Source organism: Bremia lactucae, linkage group LG10 (genome assembly GCF_004359215.1).
Source record: "Bremia lactucae strain SF5 linkage group LG10, whole genome shotgun sequence".
Classification (NCBI taxonomy): Eukaryota; Oomycota; class Peronosporomycetes; order Peronosporales; family Peronosporaceae; genus Bremia; species Bremia lactucae.
In genome coordinates this window covers 5,422,883-5,434,972 of record NC_090619.1, presented here as the reverse complement: position 1 = coordinate 5,434,972, position 12,090 = coordinate 5,422,883, and positions in this window count along the sequence as shown.

The window sequence follows — 12,090 nt, the reverse complement described above, 5'->3', positions numbered from 1 at the left end:
CGGTCAACGCCGTCGTCATCCTTCTGCATGAGCGCGCTGCCGATTGCAAAATTACTTGCATCGCAGACGACGCTAAAGGGCTTATCCGCGTCTGGCAATGCCAAGACCGGTGCCTCTACAAGAGATTGCTTCACTGATGTGAACGCATCTTCTTGTTCTTTTAACCAAACCCATTCTGTGTCCTTTTTAAGGAGATCAGATAATGGTTTAGTTTGCTCCGCATAATTCTTGCTATACTTATGCAAGTAATTAGCGAGCCCTAGGAATTGGCGCAAATCCTTCACATGCCGTGGGATTGGCCATTCCTTTACTGATTTTACCTTGTCTGGGTCTGCTCGTACACCATGTGTACCAACGATGCAGCCCAGTACAGGTATCTCAGGGACCCCTATGACGCACTTTTGTAAGTTGACGTACAATTGGGCGTCCTTCAAAGTCTGCAGCACAGCGTCTAAATGACGCTTGTGCGACTCTATTGCACTGAGACCGTCCTGATATGATCATGCCATTTACAGACAAAACCGTTTTTTTAGTTTACATTCTACTTTTCCTTTTGTATGAAGTTCACAGCGTTGGTTTGTATGGCTTTCGTGATAATTGCTATGCTATCTCTAAAATCATCTCTTTGAGTTGAAGTAGATAAGGTTTTAGTTTTGGGCTAAAGCTTAATTTTACTTGTCCATGCGTGGCTCGGATTCGGAATTGATTGTGGATAATTTTTTATCGAGGAAGTGTAGATGAAGAGGACGCTTCGTCGTTGGATGAGTAAGGTCAATGCGTCGGGTTTCTAAAGAAACATGAGTTGTTAAATTTAATACTTTAAATCCTGGTGGCTTAGAAAACGATGTCGACGCAATTTTTCTACAATAGCGTCGTTGTGAAGCACGAGTTTGACGGTAAAAGCAATGACACGAAGACGTTTAATCACTTGCGCGACTTAAACGTGAAATTTAAATACATTTTTTATGAGTGGCGTAGTGCGTAGGTCTAGACAGAAGCAGAATTATTTCTTACCGATCCAAACACAGAGAAGATGCGTTTATGTTTTTATGTAGGTATATGATACGCTTTAGTATATTTATGCGTTCTGATTGGCTATATATCGCGGGGGTGTACAACTAGCAAAGAGGGGGGGGGGTACTTCTAGCAATGACCTATAATATTAACTTTTGATAATTTCGCTTAGCATTCCCAATAGTACCATACACCCTTCAGTTGCGTAGAATAAGGAACAGCTTCAAAACCCTTTCTCAGCTTGTCGTGTTTGGCGCACCTTTATTATCCCTTTAATCAGTGCAGGCCGGCTAGTACTTTAGCAGTACTAGCGAAAAGTTTCCCATTTTACTTAGAAGCACATCGCGGTCCACTTAGTGACCACGTGCGTATAACATCCGACATGGACATGTTGAATAAAGAAGACGAGGGCTACCCCCCCCCAACAAAAGCTTCCACGCAGCGCGTGAGACTTCAGTTCCCTGAATGATATGCGGTCAAACGAATGAGTACGGCCGTCTGTGCGGGCCAGCCGTAGGCACCATGATCACAAAACATGATGTTTACGCGGTCCAACAAAAGGTAATCTTGCTTCACCAGCAATGCTTTCCACAGGCAGGCTTGCTGAGAAAACAAGTCCCTTAAAAAGAACTGTTGAGACAGCAGAATCGACACGCTGCTGGCGGACCGACGCATGCGCGTCGACTCGAAAGTTTGAAGATTTATACCCCCAAATTAGAGGCAGTCAATGGCGACTCCTTGTTAGGATGGTCCATCGAATTGGACAATGACATTGAAGCTTGCAACATCGACGACGATGCGACGAAAGTATGGTTTGGCACGTCCAAGTTGCCCGAAGGTGCCAAATATTGGGCTGTACGGCTCAAGCTTTGCAACCCCTACGTCTTTGAGTCGTTTGACGTCTTTAAGGCCCGGCTCAATCGTTTGAGCCGCCGCTCGCCGAATTCAGCGCTCAAGAAGTGCTATTGGATTTAAAAAGGGCTGACGTGACATTTAAGGCTACACGCTTACGCCTAGCGTGCTTCCTCGTGAGTTCTATCGAGTATATGTTGAACAAAAGCAGCGTATTGTGTTCATCAAGGGTGTTACGGATGGCCGCGTCAAGACCCGCATGGTCCACCTTAAACAAAGACACTTCATCAAGCGATTCCTATAGCAGAACAGGATCCAATTGCCCATCTAGATATAAGAGGTCAGAGGTCCAAAACCAATGGAATTCTGTTATGCTAAAAGCAAGAAATCTCGCTCTTCAAGTTGCAAGCAATTCCAAAAGTGCAATCGCTTGTCAAAACACAGGGTACCACGCTCTTGCGCCCAGAAACACTAAGCGATACGATCGACCTCCCGCTCAAAATAGCAGAGGACGCGGAACCGACGATGTTGCAAAACCGCAGCGGCAAGGCGCAATGTCAGATCTTCAAAATGTGCGGAGCGCCTTCCAGAAAACGTCAGATTATTTGCATGTCCCGCGATAAAAGTTGCTCATACAGTAATAACATTGTGTGTTACTGCTACTGTTGATGAAATTAATATCATCATTTTGCAAATCATTCGGCAGAGGATATCATTTTGTTCCCAGGATTATTGTGGGGCGTCGAACGTATTTATTTGATGCCAATATTTTGTGAATCGTAGGCTCAAGGTCATTGAGCGCAATATATATCTAACGAGGATGACAGTGCGTTTCACAACAGGCGCATCTGTAACAGTTAAGAACTTGTGGCTGAAACCCAAAACACGTTGGAATATAAACAGTTGGATGGTAGTGTCATTGTACTGGAGTCGGATGACAAATTTGATCTCATCCTAGGAGAATCATGGCTCAGAAAATGCGAGTCATGCAATATTGGCAGCATCGATCTGCTACAAAGCATGCATCTCTTTTATCCGATGGCCATCAGATAAAAGTCTTGGAGACTCCACAAGCATGTGGAGGTACTTTATGTATGTGCAATGGCCTCACTTGATTTGATTGTTAGTACGGCTGCACAAGACCTCAGTGTGACGACCCATCACACTATGTAGTTAGATAACAGCGGCTGCGCTTGAGCGCAGGCAGCGCCGAAGGTCCACTACTCGACTACATCGAGTTAACCAGGACAACGATGGTCGCAGAGAGCAGCACCAAGGAAGTGCAAAAACGCCTGTCTATACGATACGATGCGAAAAATTTTGATCGACCGGATGGCCGATCGTCGAAGATCTTGCTTTAGTTGCGCAACCACAGCTCGAGGCAGTGGGTATAAAACCCATACAAAGAAGTGTTAGAATATTCACAATAATTGAAAAACAATTCCTCAAGAACCTAAGGAAATAATTCCCTAGGCACCTGTCAAAATATGTTCCCAAGAACAAATTGAGACTTAGAACGTCTTAACGACAACTGATCAAGTAACAGAGCTAATGCACATTATCAGATAGCGCCCCTGAAGAACCTTTGAAGCTGATACAATTGTCAACGCCAGAACGGAATGCATGATTTGTACAATGGCAAGCTTAAGCAAATTTATGTACTTGTCAGAGATGACAAGTACGTGGATGATATTGTCAGCAGAAGTACTCTATAGAGCGAAGGGGTTGTGAGCAGTCGAACAAAAGTTTCCTCGATGAGAAGACTCGTATTGAAGGTTAGACGTCTTAATGTTTGAAGTCGATGAAAGGGTTCGAACAAAATTAAAGATGTGGTTCCTGAATCAGTACTATGCGAGCTGCCTGAGACATAAAAAAATTGAGTCCATACCAGGTTCGAATCAGTGTGTCATAAAGCTGTGGCCACTGCCTCGAGAACAAGGATTATTGATTGACAAGTTCTTTGCCGATCGCTAATCAGCGGTCCATCTTCTCTCCTGCATTGCTCCGACATTCTGTGTGCGTAAGTCAACAGGGGCGTGGCGGATTGCGCATGCATGCAATAGATTGAATGCTGCAGCTGTACCGACTCAAACGCCGAGACTGAGAATGGACCTAATCATTTGATGGTATGTCAAAGAGTAGCATATTCTCGTCAATGTATCTGACGAACGGGTTCGATTGAATTTTTATGCATAAACAGGATATGCTGCTCACAGCGGTAAGCACCCCAAGCGGTAAATCTCAACAAGTGAATAGTTGCTGCGAGCGAAATATCCACTGGGTGCTTCGTGGACATCACAGTGTGTGCACTGGTGCCAAATAAAAAACAAGGCGATCACATGTAATGAGACTTCGTAAGTATATTCGGCCAATTGGCATACTTGCGTAAGTACTCGCGCAACTATGCCGAATCAACTGTATTTTTTTCTTGTTTGCTCACGAAATTGTTTAGTGGTCATGGAACGCTAATTGTCAGCGTTACTTCAAAGGTATCAAGCAAAGCTTACTGCAATCGCTAACGTTGGGAATTGCAGACCAAGACAAATTATTTCTTGTGGTCTGCGGCCAGCGATTTTGTAATCGGCTGTGCGTTAATGCAGTATGATACAGACGGCGCAAACCGCGTCGTCTAATATCAGTCGCGTCAGCTTCAACCAGCTCAGCGTAATGATCCAGTGTAAACAACGAACCTCTGCCATGAAATATGCATTTACATGTTTCGATTTGATCTCATAGTAAATACAACATTTATTGTTTCTATGGACTATGCGACTGTACTTTCATCAACTGTCCACTGCTCTCGCAATTAATTGCGCGATGGTTATTTTTCTTCGCGGGGTATAACTTCTCCGTGGAACACAAACCATGACGACTTAATCTCGCGCTTAAACAACGCGACTCATAGAAAACGTATTGTATATATAAGCAACTCGAGGATGACCGGAACATCGTGTCCTCTTCTAAGTCACTTACGTCAAGTGCCTACGCTTATCACACCTTTATAGACTACGATCCGCCATGAAAAATTTGCATCGAGTTTTTTTAAGCTTGAAGGTATCCCGCTTTTTTCGTCGTTAATGGGGATTCCTTGTTAGTTTGCTGGTTAGTTTCTTTCTTTCCCTTATGAATATGCTCAGATTCAGCGGGTAATCTTGCCTGATATACGTGCATCTGGAAATTCTACCCTTGATGACTCGAGCCTAAGACCACAATGCTTTCAGCATTTCATTTGTTGATCCGTTATCACAACGAATATTAGAAGCCGTTTCAATTACAATTAATGAGTCACGCTCACGATCAATATTTTGAACATTGGAGTTAATTAACTCCCTAAAATTTAATGTCTAATACACTGACAGATTCTGTCGCTGCCTTCACGCCAAAAACGCTTTTGTTTTATACGATAAGTGTAACAATTTTAAGAGTCAAACAAGCTCGTGTAGATTAATTATTAGTTTTATAGAAACGATGATTCGTAGAATCATATGAGAGTATGTACCTCAAGAAGTCTTAATACTCTCACTAGTTGAAGCGCAAGCCTAAGGAAGGCACGACATGCTGTGAAGATCCAAATGAGAACTGAAAATTATGTATGTGTATAGTATCAAAACCGTACCCGAATTACTTAAAGGAACAGGTAAGGGTCATGTATTTATAACATAACTAAAGTTTCCCACGGCCACGCGTATTATCGATTATTAATGGAATTTAGGAATATACCTAATTTAATTAGACAACGAAGAGTTTACGATTAATGTGAATTGTTACACACAAACGATTGATGTACCTCATTTCAATGTGCCGATGCCCTCGGGCTTTCGCTCAAAATTCGGACAACCTTCGTTCCAGTTATTAGCAATACCCGACATAAGTGGAGACCGAAGGATTTGAAAGGCAACACAGGCATCATGCTCTTCGTAGACCGTTCAACCGACCCCAGTGGCCGAGTGGTTAAGCACTGGAACTGGGACCGGGAGGTACGTGGATCGATACCCGCGGAGGGCGGTACGATGACACATCGCCGGAGATAGGCTAAAAAGCAGACGAGCAACCATCCAATGGATGGCCGCCCTGCCAACCCGCTTCGAAGGTGTGTGATAGTTGGGTGGGAGGAGGCCCTGTAGCCGAAATTCCCCATAGTGTAATGAGGGGTGCGGGGTTCCAATCAGAGAACTTCGTCAAAATTGAATCTCTTCGTAGACCGTTCACCGACCTCAGTGAACCGAGTAGTTAAGCTCTGGAACTGGGACCGGGAGGTACGTGGATCGGTACCTGCGGAGGTCGGTTCGATGACATATCGCCGGAGATAGGCTATAAAAAGACGACCAATCATCCAATGGATGGCTGCCCTGTCCACCCGCACCGAAGGTGTGTGATAGTTAGTTGGGAGGAGGCCTTGTAGCCGAAGTGTAATTAGGGAACCGGGGTTATGAAAAGGGAGCTTCGTCAAACTTAAATCTCTTTGTAGACCGTTTCAGCAAGATTGCTCATTTAGCGGCTATCGCGGATACCATTGATGGTGACGGTACTGCTAATTTATTCATTGATCGCATGTTTCGACACACAATTTGCCAGTGATAACATCTCTAATAAAGCTCCACTAAACGTCGCTTTCCGATCAAGCACCCTAAGAACTAAATCTCCACCACACTAATTATGCACTTTGATGCGTTTGTATACAACTTTTTCGTGCGCAAGTATTCGCGCACAGCTAGTCAAACAGTTTTAAGAACTTATAAACATATTAATTTTTAGGCTCCTTGATGCATTCCATCGATTTGGCCGCTCGAAAGTGCAGAAGGCCTTTGCGATTTTCTCTATGATCTTTGCATATATCCACGACCCCAAATGGTTTCGATAGTAAGATATAGTTAGTCCCACCAGAAGCCTAATTTCTTATATTTCGATTGACAATATTATTAATGGTTCTGACGCAAAATTTACCGGGAATGATATTGGGGAGGGGGTGAAAGTGTAAATTTGAACAATGATACCTCCAATGCTTCAATACAATTGCTTATCGATGGCTCAATAAAAATCAGGCGGGGTATAGCACGGCCCCCCTATCGGCATCGCCACCTCCCCTCCCCGTTTATTTGTTGTAATGATATAAAATCACAGATCAATGACACGTGTCATCCCACTGCATCGCAAATTCAACAGGTATTCCGTTAGAATCGTGTGAGATCCCCCTTTTAGTGTTGCCATTCCCAAACTACATCGATAATTCGATATGACCACACACCTTGATAATTTACCTCTATAATAATGAGAGTAGGGCAATGGGTGTGACTGCGCGGCAAATCTTAGTGCCCTTGTTTGGTACCAACCATGAGCGCAAGCAAGACACACCTTCCTGTTTATAAGCATTTGTCGGCTTTCGTGCGTATTCTCTTTGTCGTATAACCATCTTGCAATTTATAAAGAAATTACGCAGATTATATAACGGGGCGTCTTTCGCTAGTACTACTTCAGTACTAGCCAACCTGCAGTGATACATTCAAGGGGGCCCCCATTTGCCTTACGTTTAGCACGTCGATCTTTCGGGTGCTTGGCACTAGATGAAGCATCTCCACAGCGGATCATGCGCAGGCCGATGGTTAGATTAATTGTTTGATAATTTCATTGAAGACAGTCTACGCAGTGCATAAGCTGAGTCGCCGAGGTGCTGGAGCAGATAAACTCTCAATTGTTGAGAGTTTGCGTTGTACAGGGCTTTTCATGACTCTAATAGGCTATATTCGCTATGCGTGAATAATATTACACTCCCACGCGGTCCGTTATCGCTACAACTACGTGCTTTCGAGCTTGTGGAGGAGACGTTGCACGTCGGCTTGTTGATCTCAGCCCTGTGACAATTTAAAAACAGATTTGTGAAATCCACGTGACGCGATTAACTGCCTTAATACATTTGCGTGATACAATACCTGACAGCCAAGACAAACAAAAAGAACAAGCCGATGCTTACGGCAGAGGCCGAATTAATTTTAATAGGGTCGGTAATCGATTTTGCTAAATTCTAAATACCTACCTACAAACGCAAATTCCGCGATTCTTCAGACCAAATTGCGTCCTCGCTTTATCGGACAATTTCTGATCGGATTTCGTTGACAAGTACATAAAATTTTAAGACCAAGAAGGGCCTAGCTGTAACGAAAATCCTTTTGCGAAAGCTACGCACACACGCAGTATCTTGCGTTGGCTCGCTTAAGCCGTATCGGTATCTCACCTCTTGTGGACTCAAAGGCGCTCGCATCAAGAAATATGGGCGTGTCGCAGACTTTCGAACTTTCGACAAGTGTCCAGCTGAGTCTCTAAGCTAGGTTGTTGGCGCTACAAATTTATCAATACGTTTTGGTCTCCGTCAAGGATATCTTGGTTAGAGCGCAAAGTTTTCCGGAGAAGTTGCAGCTTGTGTTTAAGGGGATAAGAAGGTACCTCCGATAATTCGGCTCCTCCCGCGTTTCTCAATGAGTAAAGGACCTCCATTTTCACGTGAAAAACTTCGCAAGCGACAGCGTAGCATGGGCCAATGCCAGCATCTGGTCGAGTGGGTTGGGTACCCCTAGCTAAAAACTCTTTGATATGCGAGGTATTTCTTCGTTAAGATTGCCCTAGCCGTTATAGTTTTCGAACGTCGCAATCATGGTTAGCTTGCGTCGCAGTGGATATGGACAGCGGAGTGCTGGTTCCACATTAAGTACTTCCATCTCTTACTACTTTTCGTGAAGATTTATTAGACTTGGGTTTCATGGTCTAGTGTCCTGCGTAACGCAGTAAGTGGAATCGCAACAGCACTTACAGGTAACAAATTCGGAGCCCGACGAGAACCGTCTTCACGCGGACTCGGATTCTTCATCCTTTCCGTCGGACGGAATGTGGCTATTAATTCACGATTGTGTCTTTATCAAGGTACTTACAGAGAGTCGGTGAATCATTATACGATGTTATATGACACAATGGGGATTAGACACAGCCGTCAGGCTACCTGTTCGATCTCAGATATCAAAGAGGAAATGAAGGCGAATTCCGACACGCGGTGTCAACAGGGTATGCTGTGATGTGGTCTATATTAGTCATTTGGGTAAGGTATTTTACATTCAAACGATTGGTAAGGCTCGTTCTTTTGATCTTAAAAACTTCGTTGCCTTCCTAAGGCCTCCGCTGTGAACAGTGAGAGCTAGAAGCCTTCCAAAGGCATATACTCTTGAGCCCTTGGTATAACGGGCACTACGACTTGTACTGCTTCAGTACAAGTCCACTTCGCACTGCTTCAGTTGTGAGCGGTGCCTTACGTTATTTCACGTTCACGAGTACGTGCAGAGGAAGACTTCTCTTTAAGGCAACTAGCTTAAAGAGGGTTAACTGAAAACTGTACTTATATAATTTTTTTATTTATTTCTATCTGTTAACGCTAACATAATTATAAACTAATTCTAAACATGCAATTGAAATCTTACATTTTCTTATCTGTCTCTCTCTTTTGTTTACATCTACAGTTGATTAGTCTGCGGGAAAAATAGATATAATGGCTTATACCATTTTATGGATAAAATTTCTGAACATTACTTTATTAAGAAATATCCTCCAAATATTATTTACATTTTAGATAATATAGAAATTAACAACCTTTGAGTGTTAAATTCATGTTACGATACATTCCGTTACATCACCCCTCACTTCAACAACAATCACTCTGACTGTCATTGAATGGAGTGATTACTATGTGACCACTTAGTTTATAAATGATGTTGATTGGTCATCACGTCATTTTAAATTCCATTGCATGAAGAACAAAGTCATGTGGGGTGTTGATAGTGCTGCGCCTTCGGCTGCGATTCGTGCAGCCGCGGGTGACGCACTGCTATCTCTTGCGGTAGACGGAACGTCTGCCGCAGTATCTTCCACTCGCGCAACACTAGATGTTGCGAGTGCACGTAATGATTCACCACATGAATACGATCCCTCTTTGAAGGTCGACTACGAATGCGAGTCGGACGAAATGGCCGACTCAGGGAGAATGGAACAGTCGCCTGAAAGACGTCAGACGGCTGACTATGAGCCTTTGAACGAGAGGACTCATTCTGATAGACGAGTTAATAGTCTATTTGGTTCCGACGATGAGGATGATCCCTCATCGCCCGTTCCGTCTCCCGTACGGTCACCTGCACCTGTATCTGTGCAAGGCGATGACGATGGCGTAAGCCATCGTAACAAAAGTTCGTGTGGTACCCCTGCTTCAGTGGGCTCTACTCAGGAGAGTGAAGACAATAAAATGTCTCATCTCGCCCCTGAAAAGAAGCTTTGGCTTTTGCCAGAACGGCTAATCAATAGCTTGTCTGGAGAAACTACTCCTCACAATAAAAATACTTTATTTATTGCGACAAAGCTACATGGCCTTGATCCCAGCGCGAAGAACTTCTGCGCTGAGGAAGACTTTTCTCTCGATGCTTTTCTTAAGCATCGATAGTTTGGTGGCAACAGTAAGCGAGATAAAGTCTCGCTAATGCAAGCCTGGAGCGCGTTCATTCGCAATGTCAAAGACATTGGACGTGAAGCCTGGCTTCAAAAACGTAATACGAATCGCGTTATGTTTAAGAAACCTTCTCCAACCGGTGCAAAGTGTAAATTGCATCGGTTGTCACGTGAGGCTGGGCTTCCATGCCTCACGTGGGGTGATCCCTGTCCGTGTTGTGTTGACAACTCGAGAGGGTGAAAGGCGATGTCTATTCCCTTTCTTCGCCCTGGGGACGGGCTCGCATCTATTGAGATGCGGGATGCGGTTGACGTTTTTCAATCGATTTCCTGGCGCCAGGGGCGCGTGTTATCCGATGGGCCTTCTGAACCATCGGATGGGTCTCGTCATACTGACGGACGAGGCCTTCAACGTCAGCAACCAGCTGGGAACGAGACTCTTAGCTGTCATGTGAAGGTGGATAACGATGCCAGCGAACAAGATAACTCGTTCGCTACCCCTTCACATCACGATGGCTCTATATACGTTCCACAAGGAAACGTTGACCACCGTGGGAATCCACCAATGGTTGTGGTGGAGGAGGGAAAATTAGATTCGAACGGTGTGTCGGATCTAATGTCGAGGATCGACAGAATCGATCACTTCCTCTATGATTTGGAGGAAAGACTTGACCACGAACGTGGCAAGCGTCGCTCGTTGGAGCAGACGGTGTAGGGTCACCAAATCGAGCGGTTGGAAGACCGTTCGAAGAGTGCGTTCTCCATGTTGAAGTGCAAACGGAATCTCGCTGTTCGCGATGAGCTGTCGTCAGCTCATCGCAGTTTCGAGGATCTTCGGAACAAGCATGAAAAACTTCAGGTTCAACATGAGAATTTGGTTTGCGATCACAAGAATCTTTTGGGGATTCTTGAAAAGGGTGGTCAAATCCGTCCTCGGAAGAAGCCGCGTACTGATGGTACGGGCGGAGCCGACCAACGTAAAACGTAGGATGCGTTCGAATCCTACGCGGCAATTCTATTGTGTACGCATTGCGTCTTCGATGCAGTACACGGAAAGGCCCAATGAGCTTGGGTAGTAGCTCACTGCTATCCACATTAGTGACTAATCGCTTAGGTAGTTTTACCGCAGAGAGTAGCGATAGCTCATTAATTTTAAATTAATGAACATTTGCTCTTCCATGTTTGTCTGCATTCCATTTCTGTCGGTCCACTGCGTTAGCAATGGAATCCGGATTAAAAAGGATAATTGATTCTCGAGTTAGCAGATATTCTTTTGCTGACTCATTTGTTTTGTCTTTTCAGTACGCTTTGTGCGTACTGCCATGAGATCATTCTCGTTTTCGATGTCAATTTCTTCGACATCGACATCACTCGCGTCGTTGTTAACTTCAAAGCGTTATTAGCATGAGCCAGATTTGGATTTGCTCGTGCAAGTCCCCCCCTTAAACTAGAGTATCCCTCTTATTGGGAGGGTATGCGAGGATGGCGTAAGCCATTCACGAAGAACGGTGTATGCGTTGTAGACGCATGCACCGAATTATTGATGGCGAATTCGACCATCGGTAAAAACTCGCTCCAATTCGGATACGAGTTGACGTAACCTCGAAGTATCTCTTCAAGGACGCGATTTACGCGTTCTGTTTGACCATCCGTTTCTGGGTGATCGGATGTTGACATAGTCAGCCGTGTTCCGAGAGATCGGAACACGGATTGCCAGAACTCCGCCGTGAATCTCGGATCTCTATCCGA